A 27607-nucleotide genomic window follows, 5' to 3' on the forward strand; every position below is an offset into this window, starting at 1 on the left:
ACAACTCAAATAAGAAAAATGATCTCATCATTGAGATCCTTGCGAAATTATGAGAAGAATTAGCATAAAGTTGGCTGCATTCTGGATTTTGGAAATTTTAGCCTCCAAGGAATCTGGAAGATTCCCTCAAGATTCTTGAAGATTCTCCTTTTCCGGGAATCTACAAATCTGCTGCTCAAAAGGCAAATCCAACCTTGTCATTCTATTCGCTATGAAATCTGAGAAAAATGACTGTAAACTTGATTACATTCTCACAGAAAGAATTTCTACCTCCTAGGGAATCTTAAAGATTCCTTAAAGAATATGAATGAGAATATTCCCTAGAATATTCTAGGAATTTTCTTCAATTTCCATGCCCAGGGCAGACCCCTCTATGCTACCACAACTTTGTTCCTCTGTTCGTCCCCCATGCAAATGAGAACATAAAGGTTTATATAGACATCTTGTGGTTGAATTCTTAAGGCTGGCCGTTGGCACCATGGTAAGAGTGGGAAATGAAAAGCATGGGGTCAGGGGATCAAATCCCACCCATGCCAAACCTGGTGCATTAACACATAACCGTTGTGTTCTTTTGATGTGAAACAGTTTTCAATGTAACTGTTTTGGCACGAAAATGGTTTGTTGCATTGATGTGGGCACCTGAGTGGTGGGCCAGCAGTTCCGGTCAGTCGGGTTCAAATCTTGCCTCCCATGGCTTACATTAACATGTGGCATGGTGGGGGTATGGGCCTGGTCCACCAGAGGTGGCTCACCCACCCCTATATAGAAATTTTAGTTTGATATTAATGTGGGTTGGGTTGGCGGGGGTCACGGCCTATTGGCCCATTAAAATTTGTTTTATTTTTTATTTTTAATACATAATGTGGGGTCCAATGTAGGTGGCAAGGGTCATGGCCCACCACCTATTTAATATTTTATTTTTATTTTTATAATAATAGATCAAAATCTAATTTTTTCTAATATAAGGGATATTAGACGAATTAAAGATGCAACAATTTCTCCTGCTCTCGGGAGCTAAATTCTATGTCCCGGACTCAGTCAATTTGTAGGACCATTAAACCTAGACCACATGGAAACTTTGAGCAAAACTTTGACTATCCCTTTCTCCTTCATACAAGCTCAGATTTGAGTTTCATTCACACTGTTGGAATTAGGGTGACAAGAACTTCGATCTGATGTTGGTTTTGGAGCATTCTGAACACTTTGAAATTTGACCATTTATGAGCCCTCTTGGACTTCTGCATGTGTCTAGAGCCACCTGGATCAATCCTCCCCACTGAGGATATTTTGGTTCTCCAAAAGCATGAAAATAATCTGCCACTTCTTTGTGCCTTTTCTACACTGACAAGTTTCTAATAAGTCACCATTCCTTTTCCTTCACCTTTGTCCTTCAGAGCCATAAGTGATGAGCCGATACCTGCAACCTCTGCAAACCTATAGTACAATTCAGAAAATTACATGCTTAATTTACATGACCAACTAATGACCCAATCATCCCATACTTGCCAGGATTTTACAAAACATACTTAGTGGTCAAGTTTAGATCAAAATGGAAATAATATCCCAGCTATGAAAAGAAGGCGAAAATATCATTGTTGCTTCAACAAGTGTTGGAAAACACATCATCACTACAACACATGATTTACAAAAATAAGGCCAGACACTATTGTTTCTTTAACAAGTGATGGAAACACAACATCACTTTCACAGCTTTAAAATGCATCGCAAAATAAGGCCAGACATCATTGTTGCTTAACAGGTGATGGAAAACACATCATCACTTTTACATTTTAAAATGCAACAAATGATTTACAAAAGCATGACCATGACAAGCTAACATATCTAGAAACCATTTTTATCTTATCGATGTTAATGGGTCATCCCCCTGTGCTGTTTTTGCTTGTCAAACAACTTTTTCAACTGGTTCATGCATCGACGCTTTGTCTTTAAGGTGTTTCTCTAGATGGAGCCTCCAACACGTGACTCTTTGATGACCACTTCTGTTGCAATGACTGCAATAGGTCTTCTTCCTCCAGATCTTCTTTACCTTCTTCTTGGCCTGCTGTAGAGAGGGTCTTTCATGGCTCATCCTTTTCGTGTTTCCATTCTCTTCCAGCACTCAACGATTTTATGGTTATGTAATCCATAAAAGGTACATGTTTTTCGATGCCATGTTTTACGTTCATCATTAAAAACATGATTGTAATAAAAATGAACATTCGAATATTGAGACTTGTTATACATTTCATTGTTGGCTCTGGTGTAATTGTGGTGATGAGATCTTTCCTTAGCTCTTTCCCTGCAATGGGCACTGCCATGAGATGATGGTGATGTGTTCCCCTCATTCTCTTTCCTTGACAATTTCAACGATGTCTCGGAAGCATCTGACACCTTTGAGCATTCTTCTTCGGTGTATCCCAAGCCTGCAAATCGAGGTCTCTGCACAACCTCCAATGGCTGAGTAATTCCTTGGCTATTAGCACCAAGTTCCTCTTCCTCTTTGTACCTCATCGTGGTAAGGAGCCTCATGTTTGTCCCTGTAATTGGTATCTCCACATTTCCAATATAAATTATACCATGTGAAGATGAAATTAAAGGGAAATCAACATCTTTTACCTCCACTGTCGAGTTGGAAGGGACTGATCAGGGCTTCTGATCATCTGTTGTTGGTGGTTGGCTGGCCACCTTGGAACATTCCTCAACTTCCTTCCTAACATACCGAAGTCATGCCTGACTAGGTAATTCCTCTACTTTGATGGGGTTGACAATGCCTTGGCCATTAATGCCCAAACCTTTTCCTTCATACCCCATTTTCCTCAATAGTTTGGAGCCAATTCATCTGGTATGATTTTCAAAAATAGTGAAATCATTGTCAGGAAACATACATGAAGACAGAGAATTACCTTTTACCTCACATCTCGTCCTTAGCTTGAAGTTGTTGTAGCATAATTTGTTTCTCCTCTTTCTCTTCTTGTAGAAGCATCTTCAATTCCTTTTTATCTGCTTTAAGACTCTGGTTGTGCTCTAGTTCTTCTAGGGCCTCTTCCATGGCTCGCAACTGAAGCTACAATCACAACTTTTCCTCTATCTCTTTTCGTAGAGCTTCATACATTATTTCCATCTTTTTGGACACTCTGAGTATGATCTCGTACATCGGTTTTTCATCCTCCATCACTGCATGTTCCATTGTTCACGCTCGCAATTCACATCCACATGAAGACTGCTCTAATACCAAACTTGATCCCAGTTGACTCAACTCTCGGATTTAACCAAGATATGTTTCTTCTGTGATGTAGTTAGAATTTAATTTTAAGAGAGCATAAATGAACATATATGCATGCGTAAGCAAATGGGAACATAATGACAATCAACAAATCATAAACATGAGACGTTGATAATGGAGTTCATCTAGTGTAGACTACATCTTCAAGCCCAGTGTCAAGATGGTGTTGGCCACTTCATTCAGAGCTGGAAATTGTGAAGATGTACATGGACTATGTTTTTTGTCATACAGGGACATATTCCCTCTAAATTAGTGGCAAAGTCTCTCCACGAGACATTCTGATACAAGAACTATCACTCACAATAGACCTCCTATCAGCATGACATAATTTTGCACATGGGGACAATGAGTATCCCCCCATCATGGCATTAAAGGGATCTCAACCAAAACACCCATGGTGAAAATGAGTATCCTGCCATCATGGCAACAAAGGGATCTCAATCAAAACATACATACAATCCACGTTGAATACATCTTACATGAAATAGACACAAAGATTCTGCATCATACATCAAGCAAGAATCGAAAAAACATAATAAATCTCACAGCAAATGATCAAAGAAGTACATGAAAACAACAATTCATATACCTCAACTCTGACACTAGTTGAAGAATAGAATACTCAGTTGTTGGATCTGAATGCACCATTGAAATCATGGCGTCGCATGGCATAAGATTGACTGTCCACACTCTAAAATCTGACACCATCACTCCAATATGGAAAATGGCTGAAAAATAAAAGGCTCAACTGCAAAGGCTGACTGCACCACTGAAGTTTTGTCGTCAAGGGGTGTAAAATCGAATATCCATTTTTTGAATTTTGACACCAGAAAAATCTAGGCCTGTAAGAATCTTTTAGATTCCCTCATGATTCTCCAAAGATTCCCTCCTCCAGGTTGACAGGATATCTACAACTCAAATCAAAAAACTAATCTCACCATTGAGATCCTTGCGAAATTCTGAGAAGAATGATTATAAATTTGGTTGCATTATGGATCTAGGAAATTTCAGCCTCCAAGAAATTTGGAGCATTCCCTCAAGATTCTCAAAGATTCTCCTTTGTTGGGAATCTGCAAATATACTCCTCAAAAGGCGAATCCAACCTCGCCATTGTGTTCCCTACAAAAATCTGAGAAAAATCACTGTAAACTTGATGACATTCTGACAAAATGAATTTTTACCTCCTAGGGAATCTTAAAGATTCCTTAAAGAACCCGGGTCAGAATATTGCTAGGAATATTCTAGGAATCTACATCAATTTCACTACCCAGAGTGAACCCCTCTGCACTGGCACAACTTCGTTCCTCCATTCGGCCCTTGTGAAAATGAGAACATAAAGGTTTCTATAGACGTCTTGTGGTGAAATTCTCAAGGCTGGCCATTGGCGCCATGGTAATATTGGGTAATGAGAAGCATGGGGTCGGGCGATCAAATCCCACCCATGCCAAACCTAGCACATTAACACATAACCATTGTGTTTTTGTTTTATGTGAAACAGTTTTCGGTGTAAATTTTTTCTCATGGAAATGGTTTGTTGCATTGATGTGGGTGCCCGAGCGGTAAGCCCACCATTTCGGCTGATCGGGTTCAAATCCGGCTGCCCACGGTTTAAATTAACATGTGGTGTGGTGGGGGCATGGGCTAGGTCCACCAGAGGTGCCCTGCCCACCCCTATATACAAATTTTAGTTTTATATTAATGTGGGTGGGGCCAGCAGGGGTCACGGCCTGTCGGCCCATTAATTTTTTTATTATTATTTTTAATACATAATGTGGGGTCCAATAGAGGTGGTGAGGGTCATGGCCCGTGACCTATTTAATTTTATTTTTTATTTTTTTTTATAATAATAAATCAAAATAGAGTTTTGTCTAATATAAGGGATATTAGATGAATTAAAGAGGAAAAAATTTCTCCTGCTCTCGGGAGCTAAATTATATGTCTCGGATATGGTCAATTTCTAGGACCATTAAACTTGGGCCATGTGGCAACTTTGACCAAAAATTTGACTAACTCTTTCTCCCTCATACGAGGTTAGATTTGAGTGTCATTCACACTATTTGAATCAGGGTGACGAGAACTTCGATCTGGTGCTAGTTTGGGAGCGTTCTGACCACTTTGAATTTTGACCATTTAGTAGCCCTCTTGGACTTATGCATGTGTCTGTAGCCACCTGGATCATGAATCCCACTCACCTATCCCATGCTTCCTTGAAGTTGACCTATTTGAATCTGTAACCCACACAGATCGTTCTGCGTGCTCCTCAGAATATTCATGTACTGTTTCTCGAACTGTGTCCACAGCTCCGTTGTTGTGTCATGGACCTTGTCTCCCATCTCATCTAAGTCCCCGTAAGTGAGGACCATGGGATATGCATGTGTATGCTTGTTGGGCATAGAATCCCCCTAGAGCATGTTTTGGGGCTCAAAGCCCAAGTTTTGGTCAAAGGTTTTTTAAGACTCCACGAATTGCGGGTGCGGAGCGCGAAGTATAGGTTAAGTCATAGGGATGTCCACCCTAAAGTAATGTAATGTAATGTAAAGTCATGTCGGCCTACCCATGGCTCGCAGACCATGGGATTGTATAAATAGAGCGATGCTCTAAGTTGTAAAGATAGCTTAGGAATAAGAGAAAAAGAATACAAATGGTTCGAGCTTAGAGTAGGAGTCTAAGTGTATTGGGTCGTAAAAGTAGGAAGAGGATCTGCAGCTGAGTGCATAGAGGCCTAGTAGAGTCCGCAACTAAGTGCATAGGGTGGTGTCGAGTCTGTAATTGGGATTGAAGATTAATAAAAAGAAGTTGATTCCTATTTCTGAGCATCTGTTTTGCATAGCCTTCTTTACATTTATACTGTTTTATTTATCGCATGCACTGATATGATTGTTGAACATGCTATAATAATAAGTATTCTTGCATAAACAAGTTAAGTAATCGGATAATAATAGATTAAATAGCAAGGAACTTGGGTATTATATGGCTTGCACCCTGAATAGGGCTGCGCGGAATCAGCACCACAGGTCGCGAAGGGATAGTAAGTGCACGTAGCAACGGGTCAAACCATGGACCTCCAAAAGCTCATTAGACATCCCTAGGGTGCGGAAACCTAGTTCTAGCACCCTCCCATACCTCTTCGGGTGAAACCTCAGTCTGCGCTCCACGAACTATTTCCGAAAGGGCCAGTAGTATTAGGATTTGCTTGGCTAAATCACCTCTGAACCTGGGTCAGGCCCACACAAGCGAACAAATGGTTCCGTTGCCAAGACCAGTATTTGCGTAGAGGATGTCTGATGTTGTGCCACTGGAATCTGACAAAGAAAGAAATTGAAGAGTGGTTGGACAAGAAGATTCACGAGTTTGCAGTGTAGGAAAATAGAAATTCGCGAGTATCTAAGGAACAGTGGTTAGAGCACTACTTATATATGGAAATCCATGCAATTTTCTTTGCATCCTTTCTTTCTGAGTTGTATGAGTGGATCAAGAAGTTAGCAGACAGCCAGGGAAGGTGTAGGCTCAACAAACCAATAGTGTGGGCTTTGGAATTAATGTGCAAACTAGAAGTGTCAGGAGATAAGATCGCGTGAGCTATGGACCATTGGCTCAACCGAATAATAGGAGGATTTATCACTGAGTTTGTGGTAGACACAACCGTCAGCTATAGTGAAGAAAAACGACATTTTCTTAAGGGACCACAAGGTAAGTATATTAAATCTTTGAACACTTGGACTAAGATGCTATTGTGTGAAAAGCGGTTTATGCGAATAAATTAATGTTTGGGACTATGCGAAGTGGGAATATCTATAGAAGCAGAAGTAGTGAAGAGTTGGAAAACAATCGCTTAATTTCACCCTCGTGGGAAAGCGAGGAAGAGCTCACGGAAGTTTCTCCGAGGAGTGTGGTCAGTCTGATAAGGGAGCGTATTCCACATTTACCACCTCCACCCATACTTCCACTCATCTCACCCTCCTAACCTCCACCTCCACCACCACCACAGTTCAGTATGGAGAGTGCGATCAAACTATCGGTATTCAGAGGAGTAGGAAATGAAGATCCAGGTCAATTCTAGTTCATGGTAAGAGCAGTATGGGAAGCACAAGGCATCGTGGATGATAATATTAAAAATGCTACATTGGTGAGCGCACTACAGGATCTCTCATTAACATGGTATATCAAGCATTCTAATGACCACCTAAACATAGGAATCGCAAAGATCCAGGCCGCGCTGAATAGGGAATTTAACAGGCCAAAATCAGAAACACAATCAATCATCGAGTTTAAGGAGATCACGATTCTCCTGGGTGAAACCCCCTAGGATCTATACCAAAGGCTAAAGAGTACAATTCACAAAGCCAATATGACGTTACCAGATGCACAACATCGTGCAAGGTTTGTGGCCTCACTTACACTACACTTAAGGATGATGTTGTCACAACAAAAAATTTCCACCCAGGCCGAAGCAATGGAGATGGAAATGAGATTACATGAGACCCCTATACAAGACTCGAGGGTGGGAGTCCAAAAAATCCATGTGCAACTACAAAATCTGTGTCTAGAAATGCAATGTTTGAAACAGGACAAGACACCTCAGACCGAGGTGCGTGAGGAAGTATGGTGCATAAAATGCAAAGGCCAAGGGCACGACAAGGACCACCATCTAGTGTTCGCAAACTACTTGGTAGGAGGAGGGTCGATGCCGTTAAGACCTAAGGCACATGGAGGGCCGAGGGTGGCGTCTGCACTATGGTGCGATATCTGTCAGATAGGCGGAAAGCACACCATGGACAATTGTCATCTGTTGTAGAAGTATACGCAGATGTCCCAGTAATTGTTTTGTAATTTCTGCAGGTCGGCAGGCCATGATGAATGCACCTGCCGAAGCTACGAACTACTGGTGGATCAGACTCATACCTATAGGGTACAGACCGAAATGCAAGCCCTCGACCCAAATGTAGGGATGGCATGTGCTAGGTCTTAGGGGCACGGTCGAGGTGGAATGGGATCAAGAAGGGGTTGCAGACAACCAATTTGTTACAATTGCGGAGGACCAGGGCACTATGTCTGCGATTGTACAAACCTAACAAGGGCATCATGTTGGTACTGTACTCAGTTTGATCATGAGGTAGAAGACTACCCTTTGCTGATAGCGAGGATGTGCGAAAAAGGGGTACTCTAGCTCCCTCCGACTCGGAATTTACAAATGATAAGGTCTAAGCTGTGCGAAGAAGACCCAAATGTAAACATGATGCTCAAGAGTGGTATGACCATGGGAGATGATAAAGGGAAGTAGCCAGAAGAAAGTGTGGGTTCACAAGGCTCCTACAAAGGAGCCCAATTTTGATTTAGAATGCGCAAAGGAGACATTCATGGAAGCTAAGAAGAGCTTCACGGAGGCCTCCACTTCAGGTAGTAAGGATCAACTAGAACCACGGATGGATCCTTCAATGCTCACTAACTTTCTGAAGACATGCATGAAACTACTGCGCGATAGGAATGCATTCAAAGGACTACATGAACTTTTCACTAGGTGCACGAGATTAGGAGAACCATGTGTGGTCCGGAAACTGGGAAAGCATGCATTACGCATAGGAAGGGAAATGAGGTTGATTACACAAATCAGCGAGTATGAAATGGATCACGTAATCCTAGATCTAGGTTCGGATGCAAATGTAATACCAAAGCAATCATGGGAATGCATGCGCAGACCCACATTACAATGGTCCCCTATTCAGTTACGAATGGTGAACCAACATAAGATTTTTCCCATGGGAAGATTGCAAGGGGTAATAGTCGATATTGAAGGTGCGAGCGTGTAGGCAGATTTTGAAGTGATAGAGATTTTCAATGACAGCAATCCCTATCCCGCGCTACTGGGAATAGACTAGGCTACTGATATGAATAGAGTCATAAATCTGAAGAGGCACAAAATTCTCTTTGAGAAAAAGTCACTATGCGTAATAGTACTGCTAGATCCAGCTGAAGGAACGCGATACACTGAACCGATGCGTGATGATGACAGTGATGATGATCTCAATTGTATTTACAAAATAACGGTGTGCAAAGAGGATTGGGTGAATCTGACTGCATATGGAAGGATTTCGTGGGAGCGTGAAAGCTCCTACACTTCGGATTCAGAGGAAGAGATAGATCGATGGCAGAATCGGTTGCACGAAGTAACAATGCTGAATTGCAACATGATGACTAGATCACTGCGTTGCATGACAATAGAGGTAAGGGAGCTACCGACATATGATGGATTGTCCATGGTGGATGAATTCCTGAGCAAATTTCAAAGTGCAGTACTAGAATAGTAGCAGTTCGATGCACTAAAGTGGGCACTGTGCGCAACACCCACATGATGGTGGGGTACGTATTAAGGAAATTTTGAGGACTGGTGCGGCTATATAAGGTTGATGCGCCTACGTTTTGGAAAACCCCAGCTTTGAACGAAAGACAATTAGCAGGGGCAGAACAACTTGTGTGCCCAACTTTCCCGATGGTACAGACATATGTTGTACAGTCCACACAAGCGCACACCACCCCCAGAATAGAGAATCAAAACAAACTACAGCAACAGGAAAGGTGACGTGTGGTACCAATTCTCCACGACGTAGCATTCAATAGCATGTGCAGAGTACTAAACAAGGTTCACCGGGTGAGATGAACTGATTGGGACCTGCACGTGTTGCACTAAAAATTGTCACCATGACATTCTGCAATCTGTGTGAGTCTATCATCACTCATACTTTCCTCCTTTGCAAGTCTTAAACCTCAGTTCTTCATGTCAAGCCTTTAAAATATGAGAAAGCCCTCAAAAGTCTATAAAACTTTGGTTCCACACTTTCTCTTAGCATTACCTGCAGTCCCGCACCTAATGGTCATGTCCCCTGTGCACCTAACCGCTCTGTCTCTGTGTGATGGGTGCGGACCCCTGTAAAAGTAAAAAAGGCACAAGTACATTCTTAAAAACTCAGTTTGAGTCATTTTTGGAAGCTTCTAGAGGGAATCTTGAGGTGGCAAGTTCGCTCCTTTAAGGTTCATGCATCCCATACCTTAAGGAGCAAACCCCTTGATGTGAGGAGCTTATCCCTTTGAAGGAGGACTCTATCCCTTCATAGGTGGACCTATAACTTCCTTCCTCTGCACTATAAAATGAGGCATTGGGCTGGTTACTGGAAAGGTGAAATGCTGTTGGAATTTAGTCTTCCTAATTGAGCTTCAGAGGAGAGATTACATACCTTTTTTAATCTCATTGGGAAGAGTTTGAGGCTTGTCAAAGTAGAGGAGATTCCTATTTGGACCCTGGGAAGAGCTTGTACAGCATCAAGGCACCAAAGGTTGTAAAGTTCTTCTATTTCAAAGTTAATACAATCAAGTTTATTTTTCTCAATAAGCTATGTTTTATGGTTTATTTTATGGACTCCTTGATCACCATAATGAACATGTTTTATGATATTAGCTATGCAGGTGTTATTTGATGTGTGCTTGTTTGTGTTTGCATATTCTCAAAAGGAAACTCTTTCAGATGGTTGAAGGTTGGCTGCTACAAACTAGCGTTGGACTTAAGGTAGGGTCTAACACCTCTATATTTTTTATTATGAATCGCAATATGTTTAGAGAAAAGTAAATTTCCTTGTTCTGCTTGTTGATAGATATGTTTAGATACTAGGGAGATTGGCCTTGTCCATAAGGATGATTTATCCGGCCAACAAATTGGCAACTCCACTGGGGAAAGAACTTGTTGTTTTTGGTTCTCTTTTATTTTGATTTGAGGAAAAGTTTTTCCTGGCTTTTGATTGATTGATATGTGCCTGGGTAGCTTAGGTTTTCTCTGTTTTTGAAAGTTTTGAAGTCTTTTATGTTTTTCTTGAAGTTTTCAGGGGACCGCACTTTTTCTTCACACACAGTGCGGGCATCTCTGCACTTTCCTTAAGTAACCAGTGCGGGACCACACCTGTTACTTCTGGGGCCTGTGGACCCTGTTCAATTTCTTGAAAAACTTAGATTTCTTCTTTCAGTTTAGTTTAGATTTAATTTAGGATTCTTAGCATCTACCCAGATCTGTACTTTTCTGTCAGAAAGCCTTGTTTATGAGGTTCTTTCAGCAAATTCTTCATCTCATCAATCTCCATTAAGTTAATTGGGTGTTTTGAGTCTCTTTTTTGAGAAATTCTTAACTTGATTTCCTTTGGTCATTACTTGGAGGTTTGTCTCAGTCTTTTTTGAGAAATTCTTAATTTGATTTCCTTTGGTCATTACTTGGAGGGGGGGGCTAAATTGTGTATGAGTGTTAGTCACCTTTGAGTGTTTTTATTTTTTGATCTCTGGAACTCTCACCCAATTTTCTTGACTTGCACTTGATTAGTTCTTAGATTACATTAGAATCATCTTGTGTTTGAGAATTCTCTTGCATAGATCACATTCGCATAATTAGAATTCTCATTTTCAGAATATGAATGAAAAATGTGCATAGATTACATTTGCATGCTTTTCAAGTGAATTGTGCATAGATTAAAATTCCATAGTTCACATTCTGAAAAATCAATCGTAGATTTAGATCAGTTTTCTTTGATTTCAATTTTCATATTTTTATGCTTGTTTTTAACACACAAAAATAAAAATAAAAATAAAAACTGTTTTGGAATTGATTTGCATTAATTTTTCTTGATGAAATTAGTGCATTAGAGAATTTGTTATATTTTCTCTTAGTGATCAATTTTTTGCATTGTTGGAAGTGAATGGAAACTCTCTCTTTACTTTAGTTAGGATTCATCGAATTGAAAAGACTACATTATCATATTTGATTGCATTCAGTTTTGGGTCGAGTCATAACACCATTGGTTTCATACCCATTTACCCTTTTGAGTAATGACAGCCTAAATAACACAGCGCTTAATTAAAATTCATCAAGTAATTATTACATCATTAGGGCTCTTTCCACCAATATAGCTTAGGCTAGTGTCTTGGAATAGGTTTTAGTTAACTCTCCAAGACAGTAAAACAAACAAGTAGTCGATCTTGCGGTAGGAAAAATTTCAATTGTTGCATGTATGCTCTGGGAAGCTCCTCCTAAAGGAGTCAAGCACGAGATCATATCTGAACCAGTGAGGTAATCAATCCTTCCTCATTGGGAACGATAGCAGATATACATGTATTAAAAATGGTAAACCTTGGATTATGTCAAGGAGCCTTCAAGGGGATTGAGCTTTGTTACTCTGCCCTTGCATGTGTATCGGATCGTAGACTGTTCCCCTAGGTATATTTGTTTTTGTTGGTAACCTTAGTGGTCATAATCTATAGGATTCTTTCCTAAGGTGATGGTGGAGGGAAGATCCCACTGTACCTGGAGCAGACGTCGACTAGACTCACTTGGACTCTTTGGGGGGTTCTCTTCACTCGAGATGGTTTTGTGAAGAAACTTGTGCCAGTCTGTTTCATTAAGCAAGTTGTCGGGGTAACTGTTCCAACCTCCCTTTCTGTATTAAATTTCTGCTAAGTTGGATTTCATCACCAACTATTGTTTTTAGTACGGGAAGTTACTGTTTGTGTGTGGTTTGACTCCTAGATTTGATAGCGGGTGTTAATTTGTTTGTTTTTACTTTTAGAGACCATAGGTGTTAATTGTGAATTTTAATTGTTAGGTGTGAATTGTGAATTGTTAATTTTAGTTTTAAATTATTAATAAAATTCACTGAAGTTGAATATAATGGCAACTATTCGGGAATTTACCAACCAAGGAACCCCTCTTAACGAGAATCCTAGTACTTTTCCTTGCTTTGGAAATGTTGGTCCTCTTTATATGTCTACTTTGTCATTACCTGGATTTACAATAGGCTTACTGATATGGTTATTTTCAACTTCGTTGGCCCCAAATACTCCAATTGTTCCACCTCAACTGAATGCTTCACCTCAACAGATTTCACCATCTCAACATCACCAACCTTCTATTGACCCTTTCCCTTCTTCGCCTAATATTTCTTCCTCCATTTCATCCTCTTCGCTTAGTAAAAGCCTTGATGCTAGTAACTAGGTGGCTAAGAAGAAGAAGAAAGGGAAGAAGAAGAAGAAGAAGAAGAAAGATAAGAAAGAAGTCAACCAACCAACCATGGTTGTAAGTGTTAGTTGTGTTGAGGAAACCTCCAACATGCATCGTAAACCCAAATACCCTTGCAGGCTTTGTAAGGGTGACCACTTCCTTATCAATTGTCCTGGTATTCCAAAGGTCTTGGAAGTATGGTCAGAAAAATCTCATCAACTTTCCATTGATCCATCAACCAGTGATAGTCAGGTTCCTGGGAAAAAGGGTAAAGTTAGGTTTCCTTGTAAGTTATGCAAAGGGAGTCATCAAACTCACATTTTCCCTCACATGGATGAAGCCTCAAAATTGTTGGAAAACCTTACTGTTCCACAGCAAGAATTTCCAATTAGTTACCATAAACTTTCTCCCAACCTACCGTCAACTGATGGAGTGATTGATCTAATTTCAAGTACAGTTGATCCCACTCTTCCATTGGAGAGTGAAACTCATATCACTCAGGTTGATGATCCATTAGTTGATCAAGTGGTCGATTCAATTTCACATTCGATCGATCCCACTCTCCCTTTAGAGAGTGAACTTCATACCACTCAGGTTCTTCTTGTTACATTAGATTCTTCTACGCCGGGGGGCATTTCACCTGTTTCTACAGAACCCCCTCCAAGTACTGAGGTCTTTTCCTTTGATTGGAATATACTAACAGAACCTCGTCTTCCTTCCTCCATCCCTTTCCAAATCATTGTCAAGGCTAGTGGTAGGGACATACACCGCACACAGGTAGATGAAGGTGCTTCTGTTAGTATTTTATCCTCAACTATTTGGAAAGCTTTGGGTTCCCCTCAGCTTGTGCCTATTACGCAGAATTGGAAAGCTTTTAACAGAACCATTAGTGAACCTTTAGGGATCCTTCCTAATTTTTCTATTACCTTGGAAGGTAAAACTATCTGTCTTGATCTTATGGTAGTTCGAGGTCCCTTGGATTTCAATTTACTCCTTGGGCGAGACTATGTTTATGCAATGAAAGTTGTCATATCGACACTCTTTCGCGTGATGTCTTTCCCTCACAATGGAAATATTGTGATTGTAGACCAGCTTTCATTCCCTAGTCTTGTTTCAACTACCAATAATATGACACCCGTAAATGTTCCTGATTCTAAAGTGGTATCTACCCTGCCACGAGTTAATTATGTGGCAACTAGTCCCATGATTTCAGTTACCGATGTAAGTGAGCCTCTCACTGTTTGCTCATCTTCCTTTGATTTAGATCCGGTAATTGACATGGAAAACTCTATGGGATTACTTGAACACGATGTTCCTATCCCTTTTGAGTCCCTTGACATGTGTTCCTTCTAAAGAACTATTCTTCCTTCTGATGAAGACCTCTTGGAAGCCATGATCAAGGTGTGTCCATTGACATGTCTTTCTTCCTGTTGGAATCCATAATCCGTGAGTATGAGGACAGTTCTTTTCGTGTGTCAACCTCGTTAAAAAATGAATCAGTGAGTATGAGGATAGTTATTTTCCTATGTCAACCTCGTTAAAAATTGAATCAGTTGGTCAGAGGATATTTCCTGTTACTGAGTCAACCTCATTAAAAAATGAATCAGGTATGAGGACAGTTCTTTTCCTGTGTCAACCTCATTTAAAAAAAAATGAATCAGTAGGTTATATAGGTAGATTATAGAGAGTAGACGCGAGGATAGTTTTTTCCTGTGTCAACCTCGTTAAAAAATGAAACCGGATAGCTAGAGCATAGTTCCTTGTCTTGTGTCAAGCTCGTTAAAATATGAAACAAGGAGTCATCGAGGATAGCTTGTTCCTGTCTCAACCTCGTTAAAAACAATGAAACTGGATGTCATGAGCATAGTTCCTTGTCTTGTGTCAAGCGTGTTTAAAAATGAAATAAGTGTTTTTAGGATAGTTCTTTCCTTGTGTCAACCTCATTAAAAAATGAAACAACTCCCTTTCCGAATCGAATCTTTGAGTCTTTCCAAGATCTCGAAAGTGAACCTTCATTTCATCCACCTGGTTGAATGCAATGAAGCTTGGGGGTATGTACCTCGATTTGAGTCATTATGCTAGGGGCATGCAAACTTATAACAAGCATATTTTTTCGTTTCAAGCTTGCGTAAACATGAAACCGAATCCAAGTAGAGTTCTCTATGGTTCAAGCTTGTGTATAAATGAACCCATACCCATTTTAGATCTCTTGATTGCCTTTTTTATCTACTAAATTCTGTTAGATGAGCCTTGGTTGTTTTCATTCCATCTCCACCATCCCTTTGGCTGATCATATGCTGTCACTTGGTTTTTTTTCCTTTCCTGAGGGACCACATCTATGAGTGGTTTTATTAGCCATCCTCTTAACCATTACATGTTTTGAGTAGTTCCTCTATTGCTAGAACTAGTTGCTACCCTTTATACCACTCATTCCTCTAGGACGAGTCCTCTTTAAGCTCTTTTCTGACTTGTAAAATATGAAAAGATTGCCGAGTTTTTTCTTTTTAAACTCATTAAAATGGAATTAAAAGGATGTTCCACTTACAACTCTTTCTGACCGCATAAACATAAAAAGATTGCCAGACTTTTGTCGTTTCAAGTTCGATATTGGTAATAAAACGATGTGTCTTTGATCACTTTTTTACTTTTTCATATCAGGGCCACTAATTATGAAAATTACTCCTTGATCGTAATGGTCAAGCAGTTCTCTCAAGTATTATTTTATACTTTTTTGGGCCTGGGAGACACAAATTTACGAAAAAGGACACCCATGGAGTTTTCTTAAGTTTTTCTTTTGACTCCCTAAAATTGAAAAACACAGAGTTTCTCCTATACTAGACTCGTTAAAATTTAACAGTAAAGGACCTGTTCAATTTTTAAACAGGAACGAACCACTCCTTCTTAGGGTTCGAATTTTAAACTAAGTTGGACTCATCTGAAGGATGAGCTTATAACCAAGAAAATGTTATCCTCCTCAAGCTTGTCGAAAATAAAGAGGTACTTGCCAAAAATGGTGGGGGAAAAGAGAGAAAAATGAACCTTTTTGTTATACTTCATGTTTTAGAAAAGCAATCAACCACTCTTGAACACGACACTTTTTGTTCACCTGGGTTGGGAAATCCTTTGCCTAACAGTTAATCAAACCATATTGAAAGTCTTCAACTGGTTTTTGGGTATTAGCTTTGGGTCAATTGTCACCAAACCATCTGTAGTGTCATTATGTGTTTAAGAGGTCAGTTCAAATAAACCATTCATTTGCAAAATATCTGTCATCCATTTTGACCATCCCTGAGTTAGTCCTTGCTACTATATTTCTTCAAAACTTGATCTATGATTTCGTGTTGTGGGATTGCCTACGATGGATCACTTTCTATTGACTTCAACTCATTATCTAGAAAGATGATATAGAAATCATTAGTACCTTGGAATCTGCATGCCCTAATGGCAGTTTTCTCGCCTTCGACGATAGGTTACATCACTGGCCTTCGATCAGAGGATTATATGACATGTTTGACATCAGCTCATTTATTCACATTTCATGGATTGTACTAAGTACTTTGAGAGCCATTGACATTACTGGTGGTTTCTCTCACACTTGTTAACAGTTCACATCATTGACTAGTAATCAAGTGGTTTCTACCATGTTTGACTTCGACACATTGATTCACATGGATAGAATCGTACTAGTTCTAGAAGTAGAAATCAAAACCCTGGATCTAGTTCCCACCATCCAGGCTGCGAGGAATGTTTTTATTCATTATATAGTGGACTATTCATAAACAGATGGTTGCGCCCATAGTGTGTCTACATATGTCTATACTTGTGATGTATTAGAAAACCATTCCTGTACCAGAGCAGTTTAGTTAATTTTCTAGTCAGTTTTGATCTGAGTATGGGAATGCCTACCTTAGTGATGATATGTTTACATATATATATTTTGCATTGAATGTTTTTACAGGTTCCGACTGGGGTATCCATAGGATGATCCTTGAAATGATAAAGTACTTCACTCTTCTTAGATGATAAATGTTATCCTCATCTCTTACAGACTTCGCACTTTAGGGGGCAATCTGTTGCACTAAAAATTGTCACCATGACATTCTGCAATCTGTGTGAGTCTATCATCACTCATACTTTCCTCCTTTACAAGTCTTAAACCTCAGTTCTTCATGTCAAGCCTTGAAAATAAGAGAAAGCCCTCAAAATTCTATAAAACTCTGGTTCTGCACTTTCTCTTAGCATTACCTGCGGTCCTGCACCTAATGGTCATGTCCCCTATGCGCCTGACTGCTCTGTCTCTATGTGATGGGTGTGGACCCTTGTAAAAGTCAAAAAGGTGCAAGTACATTCTTAAAAACTCACTTTGAGTCATTTTTGGAAGCTTCTAGAGGGAATCTTGAGGTGGCAAGTTTGCTCCTTTAAGGTTCATGCATCCCATACCTTAAGGAGCTAGCCCCTTGATGTGAGAAGCTTATCCCTTTGAAGGAGGACTCTATCCCTTCATAGGTGGACCTGTAACTTCCTTCCTCTACAATATAAAATGAGGCATTGGGCTGGTTCCTGGAAAGATGAAAAGCTGAATATTTTTGAGGTGAAATGTTGTTGGAATTTAGTCTTCCTAATTGAGCTTGAGAGGAGAGATTACATACCTTTTTTAATCTCATTGGGAAGAGTGTGAGGCTTGTCAAAGTAGAGGAGATTCCTGTTTGGACCCTGGGAAGAGCTTGTACAGCATCAAGGCACCAAAGGTTGTAAAGTTCTTCTATTTCAAAGTTAATACAATCAAGTTTATTTTTCTCAATAAGCTATGTTTTATGGTTTATTTTATGGACTCCTTGATCACCATAATGAACATGTTTTATGATATTAGCTATGCAGGTGTTATTTGATGTGTGCTTGTTTGTGTTTTCAGATTCTCAAAAGGAAACTCTTTCGGATGGTTGAAGGTTGGCTGCTACAAACTAGTGTTGGAATTAAGGTAGGGTCTAACACCTCTATATTTTTTATTATGAATGGCAATATGTTTAGAGAAAAGTAAATTTGCTTGTTCTGCTTGTTGCTAGATATGTTTAGATACTAGGGAGATTGGCCTTGTCTGCAAGGATGATTTATCCAGCCAACAGAGCGTACCAGCGGTTCAATGGGCATACAGGAGCATGTGAAAAACCCTGAATGTGGAGACGATCCGAAAGGTACGGAACAGAGTGGAGACCATAATTATTGAGGAAAATCCAAAAAGGAATCCGCATGTACTGGCTCCCATAGTGGTGACAGTGCGTGATGACGAGGAGGAATAAATCACACATCTATGTGAGGTTGCACATATAAGGATTCAGGAAGCCATCTAGTGAGGGAACCTTAGACTTTGTGAACTTGAAAAGGATTGAGTACGATTGAGGAAGAAAAGCATTTGGATGGATGCTGAAATCAAGAGGTTGGAAAACGAGATCACGCAAGCATGTCTCGTTGATAAACCAAGGATGATAAAGAAATATACGAAAGATCATACAACTACATTAGAAGATTGTCACGGAGAGCTTATGAATCTGCTGCCATGGCTATGACCGCACCTCACCAAACGTAGTAACCAGGGGAGTGCACTACATACAACAGAATGCGTGGCGACAACGGTTTCACAAACAATTGAGGAGTTTCCACGAACTATACTAGAAGGCGAGTTGAAGTCTTGCACAGGTGGTGCGACCAACTAACTAGCCATAGGGAGCATGGTCTCAGTGCTCTAGATAGTTGAAAGAGAGCACGTGACTCTAAAAGAGTATGTTTCGGAGCTGCGCAATGAGGGAGGTGCATGCAGAATCCACATGACACAAGGTTCACGCCCGCACATGGGGGGTTGTGCTGCCACGCGGGTAGGCTGGGAAGTAACTGTTGGTATCACTGTTCATGACGAGATGTCCAATTTAAGAGAAAAGGAAGTAGGCAGTGGGCATTTAATACCGAAATTAAGGGATAGATTTGGGGCAATCTGTCACCAAGAAAGCATTGATGGCCTAGAATCAGGGGGAACAGTCAAATTCGAATTCAAAAGGTGCTATAAAACTCCAGGGGCTAACCACGAGATAAAACTTGTTCATTTGAGATTTGAGTAGTTGATTAGAGCACAGAGTGTTGAGTGTCAAGCAAGATTTAAGCCCCGAAGTTCGCAAACAACCACAAACAGCTCAAATAGGATGACGACTACTAGGAGAGGTTTGGGCTCAGCAAAAGGAACCACTGACGAGGCTGCAGAGAACCCCATAGTACATGATGTTCTTGGAGACAATTGGGGTGTGCGAGAAATCCCCAGATCACCGCGACACCGAGGCCCAGGAAGGATAAGTAGGTAGCGGGACCAGTTCGCATGTCCTCGAGGAATCCGTGGTTCGATAAAATTTCAATGGAAGAAAAGGGCAAGGTTGTCACCATTGAGACAGATGATGAGGAGGAGGACCTACAGGCTCTTGTCGATGAGATAGAGGTAGTAGAAGATATGGAAGAGGACATCCAGCAGGTGCACACTATAGCGAAATTGCTCGAGTATGTCCCTCCATGAAAAGGGAAAGCTAAGATACCCAAGTGTTGTGGGGAAAAATGCCTATTTAGGACGATCCTATCCACCTAAGGTGTGACAGCACCTTAGCAACAAACGAATGCAACTATCATGATTTCTTCCTTTATGAAATATGAAAGAGAGGAGATCGGCAGACTCACCGTTATCTTCCGGTTGTCCCTCGAACTAGATCCTCTTCTCTTTGTGTGTCCACAGCTACTTGCCTCCTCACGAGATCACAAGAGAGCAGCTACCTGTGACAAGAGAACATCTACTTGCAACAAGAGAAGGACACAACACAAAGGCAAATATACATATTCATAAATGATTCAGGATTAGAAGTAAATCAAATATACCAATGCAATTACACAAAATACACCAGCATATAGGAAAGAATCAAGATAGCTTTATTGAAAGTAACAATGTTCAGGAAGAGATACAACCCATAGGGCTCCAACCCAGCATCTCCTTCCCAGCAGAATGGAATTCCTTCTCCAGCTCCTTTCAAAGCATAACACACCCAATATTTCTAGCCACAAACCAACATAAATTCTTTGCAAATACTAAATTCCAGCCTCCTTAGACCTCATGAGAGAGATCTACATATAGGAGTTTTGGAGAAAGGATGAGTTAGCTTGATGCTGGTATGAAGCTGACTAGTGTCCTCTCCCACTTCAGTTCTTGAGTCCACTTGGAGGTTCTTGCTCCCACTTGGAGATTTGGAACCTCTTACTCATCACCAGTCGAATTCCCTGATCCAAGTGTCATTTTGGAAGCTTCCTGGGCATTGACACCTTGAGGAATGACTCTGCCACATGTCCAAACTCGCCCAGCGCAGGTAGCCTTCTTTGCAGTTGACATTCAACGCAGGTAGACAGTGGAGCAGTTGACATTCAGCGCAGATGCTCAGTGGAGCAGTTGACATGATCCAGAATTGCCTTGTTTTTGAGTGTTTTTAGGTGGAGAACTTTTGTTAAGTGTTGTGGTTTGCTGGCCTTGTTCCTCTAGGGGTAGGAACAGCATGTTTACAGAATTTGGATCCCTTGATTATTGACATTTCATGCTCAGTGATGCAAGGCACAAAAATGTCTATAACAGTTGCCCCCTAAAGTATGAGGTCGTTTATCGGGTGAAATGCTTTATCCAGGAGGGTCCGAAGTTCATCCATCTGCTGGGAGGAGACCTGCTGGGAGGAGACGATCCTCTGATGGTAGACTGATAATTTTGGTGAAAATTATCATCCCTTGAGTAGGATGATCATCTGCTGCAATGATGTACATGTCAAATGTCTTTATTTTTCCTGAATATATATCGCAGCCCAGATGGATGAAACTAGATCCGGTGTCTTCAAACTCGTTCGATCTTCACTCTAAGTACAAGTCGATCCATGTGAGAATTGCGCTGAAGTCGAACATGGAAAGACATTGCTTGATTACCGGTCAATGATGTAAACCGTTAACAAGCGCGAGAGGAATCACCGATAATGATAATGACCCTCAAGGTACTGCAGTACAATTCACGTGGTGTGAATAAAGGACTTGGCGTTGAACACCACGCAAAATCTTCTGGTCGAAGGTCATTGATGTATACCTGTCGCCGGAAGTGAGAAACTTGCCATTGAGGCATGCAAGCTTCAAAGTACTGAAGGGGTTGTTCCTAGATCAACTTCTTGGATAATGAGCTGATGTCGACAAGAAGCGATCCGTCACAGGAGGGCCTTAATGAATCCCACATCAGTGACACGGAACGGAGCTAATGATTTTAATGGAGGTGAAAACGATCTGTGACATATGATTCAGGGTGGCGGTCATGAATAGATGAAGGATAATGTATGGCAGTGGATGGGACCCGGTTGACTCTTTCTGAACAACTTCTCTTGAACATATGGCGACACTGATGTGATGGATCGGTAGCATTACCCCAAATATGGATGGTATGGCGAGACCATGGTGATGTGACCGGTGAATGAAACAACCCAACCCGAATGTGGTACGGAGGAAAAGTGTCATGTTCAAGAGTGACCTGCTACCATCAAAGTTTTCTTGATTTTTCCCAATTTTTTCCCCAGTCATTACTGACCAGTACCTCTTTATTTTTTTCAAGCTTGAGGAGGATAACATATGCTTGTTCTATAACCTGCCCTTCGGGCAAGCCCATCACTATGTTTTAACGAGCATAGCGATAGTGAAACTCGTTCTCGTCTAAAGACAAGTTTGTCGCTATTTAATAATTTTAACGAGTCTAACGACAAGGATAACTCGGTCCTTTTCATTTTTAGAGAGTCTGAAAAGGTACATAAAGTTAACTCCGAAATTCCTTTTTTGTCATCTAATCCCTTAAGTCCGAAAAAGTATAAAACAATACAGAAGGGATGAGTTTTCGATAATTTTAACGAGCCGAATAAAACAAGCGCTCGACCTTTTTGTGCAATAATCCCTCAGGTCCAAAAAGATTAAAATCTAGAGGAGGGATAGCTCTTCCTGTCCTTTAACGAGCTGGAAGGCCAAAACTCAGCAATCTTTTCATATTTTACGAGTCAGTTGAAAAGAGCTTAAAGAAGACTCGTCTTCTGAGGAACGAGTGATGAACAGGGTTAGCAGCTGATTCCAGGTACAGGTTGGAATTTTCCAATCACGGCAGTGTCACAAGGATGGCTAGGTGAAATCACTCTTCGCAGCTGTTCCTCAGAATGGGTAAACAATCATATGGGGGTGAACGATCGGCCAAATGAAAAGTGGAGGTGGCAGGTGCAAACACGACCAAGGTTTTTATGGCTGATAAATTTACGATCACAGTGGTTATTTACCGGGATAGGTTCATTTTTTAGATAAAAATGAGCTTAAACATTGGAGGAAATTCTGCTCACTGCTTATATTTATTTTTTAACGAGCATGAAGGCTGCGTTAAAACTGCTCAGATATTGCGTTTATTTTTTAACGAGCATGAACTTTATGCTAAAACTGCTCGATGATAAGTTTGCATGCCCCCAGCATAACAACGCAAATCGAGGTGCATGCCCCCCAAGCTTCATTGCATTCAACTTGGTGGTTGGAATGAAGGTTTCCCTTTGAGATTTGGAAAGGAGATTGTTTCATTTTTTAATGAGGTTGACACAGTAAAAGAACTATCCTCATGACTCCTTGTTTCATTTTTTAACGAGGTTGACACAAGATTAGAACCGTGCTCGGAGCCCACTGTATTTACAGTATTTCTATTAGGGCGATGATCCACGCTGACAAAATGTTTAGGAATCTTCCGAATCCATTAGATATAGAAGATTTCATATTGTAGGTTTCCACTGTGGCCACTTTCGCCAGATTACTTGCAGGCGGTAGGGAAAAAGTACCCATTAAGGCAGGGTCTTTTAGGAGACCTACTCCAATATTTTGAAGTGAATTGTTGCTTCCATGGATCATTGGAATGCTTCCCGTAACTTGTGAACTGTCGGGGAGGAAAGTTTGTTGGTCGACGACTGTAATTCCTCCTTGAAAGGGAAATGCAATCTTCCTGAAGTAGGTCGACACAACTGCAGCCATGGCATATATCCAGGGCCTTCCCAGTAGGATGTTGTAATCAAGGTTTCCATCAATTACTTCAACATCAATTCCTATTGTTTTGCCCCCTAGTTCAACTTGCAAGTTACTTAAAATCCCGTATGGAGTGTATGATCATCCATCAAATGCTTTTAATGTTGTTGACGATCTCGACAAGGGTGGTGAGCCTAAATTCTTCCAGCAACTCATCGACATAATACACGTAGATGCCCCCTCATCAATAATTGTTCGATGAACAGTTTTGTTGAGGGTTTTCACTTGAATAAGGAAAGCTAGTTGAGCTGGTAACTGAGCGTCATATCCTTTATGATCAAAGGCCACAAGATTGGAATCCCTTGGGCCAATCCCACCTATTGCTGATAATAAAGCTTGCTCTTGGGAGAGGCAATTTTGCGGTACCTCTAGTGTCGACATAGCGGACGGCGATTGGGCCAGGTCCTCTGCTATATTATAATTCTGTGCCACTTTGGCGCGAGGATTAAATGTCGATTTGTGTACTCCTCACTTTGGCGACTTTATCATTGGTTCACGAATGATGGGTGGCACAACTTCGGTCAAAGTTGTCGTCGAACTACTAGGTTGTTCATTAGCCTTGTTATTCGACAGCTGTGGATTCCCGTAATCTTTATTCCTTGTCAAAGCATCATTCTGCTGCTTTGAAGTGGACAACATAAGCACTTGGGATCGGGAAGCATTTTGATTAGAAACCAGTTTGGTTCCCGGGCTTGGAAACGGATCAGTCAATACTGCTGGGGTTTTTGAACTCTTAAAGAGTTTCTTAACTTCAGCTATATGTGGACAATCTCTCGTCCAATGATCCTCATCGCATATATGACACCCCGCAGGGGGTTTCCTTTCTCTCCTTTTCTGTTTCTTCTTGCCCCCTGGTTGCTTCAGTTGTTTGCCCTTGTCGGTCGACATGGCATTTACTTCCGAGGCAAGAAGTTCCTCATTTGCATTTTGACTAGAAATCTTACAGGCCTTTTTAGATGTAGCCTTTGTCGATTTCGTATCTGTTTTGCCAATCACGCCATCGCCGGCGTGAGAGTCATTGTTTGATTTAGGAGGAGGAGGAATTGAGAATTCCGGTCTAGGGGCGTCAGGTATTTTGTCGTAGAGCGTGCCAGACTGAGTATAGACCAAGTCTAGATATTGCGCACGAGCGATAACTTGCTCTTCCGTTACGACTCCTCCCTTTGCCACATCTTCCGTTATGGTAGGAAGTAACGACTTGATAAACCATTCAGCTAATAGCTGATCGGGAACGTACGTTTTTACCATCCTACGACGACGTCGCCACTCATGTATATGATCAGATATGTGAGTGGCCGTTGTCTGTTTGAAGTTGGTTAGGAGTTCCATTCCCGTTTCATACCTTATCGGTAATTGAAAATGGGTTAAGAAAGTCGTGGCTAAGGTACTGAAATTGTCGAACGAAGCTCTAGGCAATTCAATATACCATTTTGCCGCTGGACCCGTTAACGTCCTCTGAAAAAGGCGAAGTCTTATCGAATCATCATTCAGGGTGTTTGATGAACACCACAGATGAAATGTCATCACATGATTCGACAGATCTTCACCCGGATTTCCATTAAATTTAGGAATATTTGACGGAAGTTTATGCGGAATCGCTGGCCACCAAGGGGCATAAGCAATTGGATCATTCGTCAGCCGGTTTAGATCTGGTAATTCTAGAGTTGCCACAAAGGGAAACTGTTGATTCAGGTTAGGCGAAGCATACCCAGGATAAGATGGAGTTGCCTGAGCAGTGGGTCTTTGCATACCAGCATAATGTATTTGATGCTGGCAACTTTGACAAGGTTGATGGGCATAACCATTATAATAGGGTTGTTGATTACCGCCTTGGAAATGTTATTGCCCATTAATTACAAAGACTTGTTGCTTAGGTCCTTGATATGATTGCTGGAATGGGGGTTGTTGAGTTTGAACTAGCTCTATTTGTTGAACCATTCGTTGTTGACCAATACTGGATGATCGACCAAGATGAGGAATCATAGTACTTGTTTGAGCCTGAGTCGCTCCAGATAAGGAGGCACTAACCTGAGGTTGTGATTGAGTTGTCGAGACAAGAGGTTGTTGTATGGCAACCTGAGAAACTTGGGGTTGACATGTAACAGGTAGCGCTTGTACTTGCGACGCAATCACCATACCAGGTATAGTAGCAACATTCGACACAGGGTGGACTGGTTGCATTGAATATGCAACCCTTGGTTTCTGAGGCAATATTGGTACCCATCCGCTGGATGTAATTCCATTTTGACCTGAACTTTGTTGTAAACTCCCATATGGTTGTTCTCTGGGGGGGGACAATGAAAAGGCATACTGTCCTCCATATGGTGGCAATCCAGTACTTAAAGGGTAGATTGGCCTTTGAAGACACATTGGATCAATTTGTTGAGTTTCAACATAAGAAATACCAGATGATAATCCGGATGAAGAAATAGGAACTAACCATGTCGTCGAAACAGTCTCTGATTGGACTTCGGCTTGTTGTTGACAATTTGCCGGGACAGATGGTATACCAGTGAACATCATTGGAGTAGCAGCAGGAGGCTCTGCCGCTGCTGCGTCGGATGACACAGTCCTGGATGTCAATGGTTGTTCAGACATTTTGAGTCTATCCAAAATATTACCTAGCGATTCTACAGGAACTTCTACTTGTGGTAGACTAACTTCGAAGATCAACGAGGGAAAGGTGATGATTATTCCGTTTAAAATAAATTTTAACGACGCTTAGACACAACTTGCTTTTTCAGTTTTAAAGAGTCGAGAAAAAGCTAAAGATGACTCTAGTCTCCTTCGATGTTTTAACGAGCCCGAAGTGACAAATGCTCGGATGGACTTTTTCTGTTATAGAGTCTGAAAAAGGCCAAAAGAAACTGCTCTGGAGATCTAGGTAGAGGGTGTGCCAAACTTTTCGCAAAACCACAGAATACGTTTTACGGTACGGGTGGTCGATCTTCGTGAATGCTGTGTTCACTGCATTGCGATCAGTAGGGCGGCCGACACGGTTTCCTAAGGATAAAAGATATATGCCTATAGGGGTCTCCCAATATATACGCGATGGTACGTGGGAGCACAAATCCATACTAGCGCTACCGTCTCTCAGGAGGAATCACCCACCTTCTTAGAGATCGACAGTCACTAGGCTTAACGACGCCGGAACACGTCTCTAGCCTAGACCTCTATGTTGTGCGTTATGTTACAAAGCGTTGTTAGGTTCATTCAGTTTATTTTAGGTTGATCTTTTTAAATTTTACCTTTCAAGGTTCACCACGAGATGTATGATACAAATTCCTAAATGCAGTCTAAGATGATAAGCAAGCTTTACAATCTTTCAACTTTGAAAATCCTAGCTACTAAGGGAAAAGAGAGCGACTATCTTTTCTCAAAGAGCAATCAGCACACTCTAATGCACTTTCCCTAAATCCAACATGCAAACTTATCAAATGCAAAATGCACAATGCAGGTGTTTGTTTTCACTTTCTTAGTATAAATGCCTACAAAGAAAGCTTTTGCACAACTTTGAATTTGCTTTTACAATGATCAAAATAAACAAGTTTACTTTCTTCGAAATCAATCAAGGGTAGAAGAGATTACAATCACTTTGCGATTTTCGAAATAAAGACTCGTTTTGAAACTTTGAAAAGAACAAATTCAAACCAATAAGCAAAAGTAAAAACTATAATCAATCTGAACAAACAGCCAATGAACTCTCTTCTAAGATCACTCTCAATCAGATCTGAATCAAAGGCTACAGAAAGACTACTTTACTCATGCAAAGGAAGACTGTAAATGATGCCACAAACACATAAAAACATTCACAATCTTTTTGTACAAAAATTGGGGCGGAATTCAGGCAAAGAAAAGGGTTATCAGACCAGCACCTATACTTGGTTAAAGGCTGCAAAAACAGAGATCAAAACAGGGCAAAAAAGGACAAAGAACCCCAGCTGCACAAGGCCACACTGGTTCAGCGTAGGTCCAACACTGTCAGTTTGACATTCAGCGCAGGTAGCCCCTTCGGGACCTACGTTGAAATGCAGACTGCCTTCACAGTGCCTGCACTGAAGAGAGAAACTCTCGTTTCCCTTGGTTTCTGGGTCACAAAATGCTCAAAAATCAACTGTTTCAGGCCAAATCAGAAACACAAGCAAGGTATAAACAGAGGG

This window comes from Pinus tabuliformis, chromosome 5_1 (assembly GCF_031772625.1).
Source record: "Pinus tabuliformis cultivar Carrire ecotype Pingquan chromosome 5_1, CPIR1, whole genome shotgun sequence".
Taxonomy (NCBI): Eukaryota; Viridiplantae; Streptophyta; class Pinopsida; order Pinales; family Pinaceae; genus Pinus; species Pinus tabuliformis.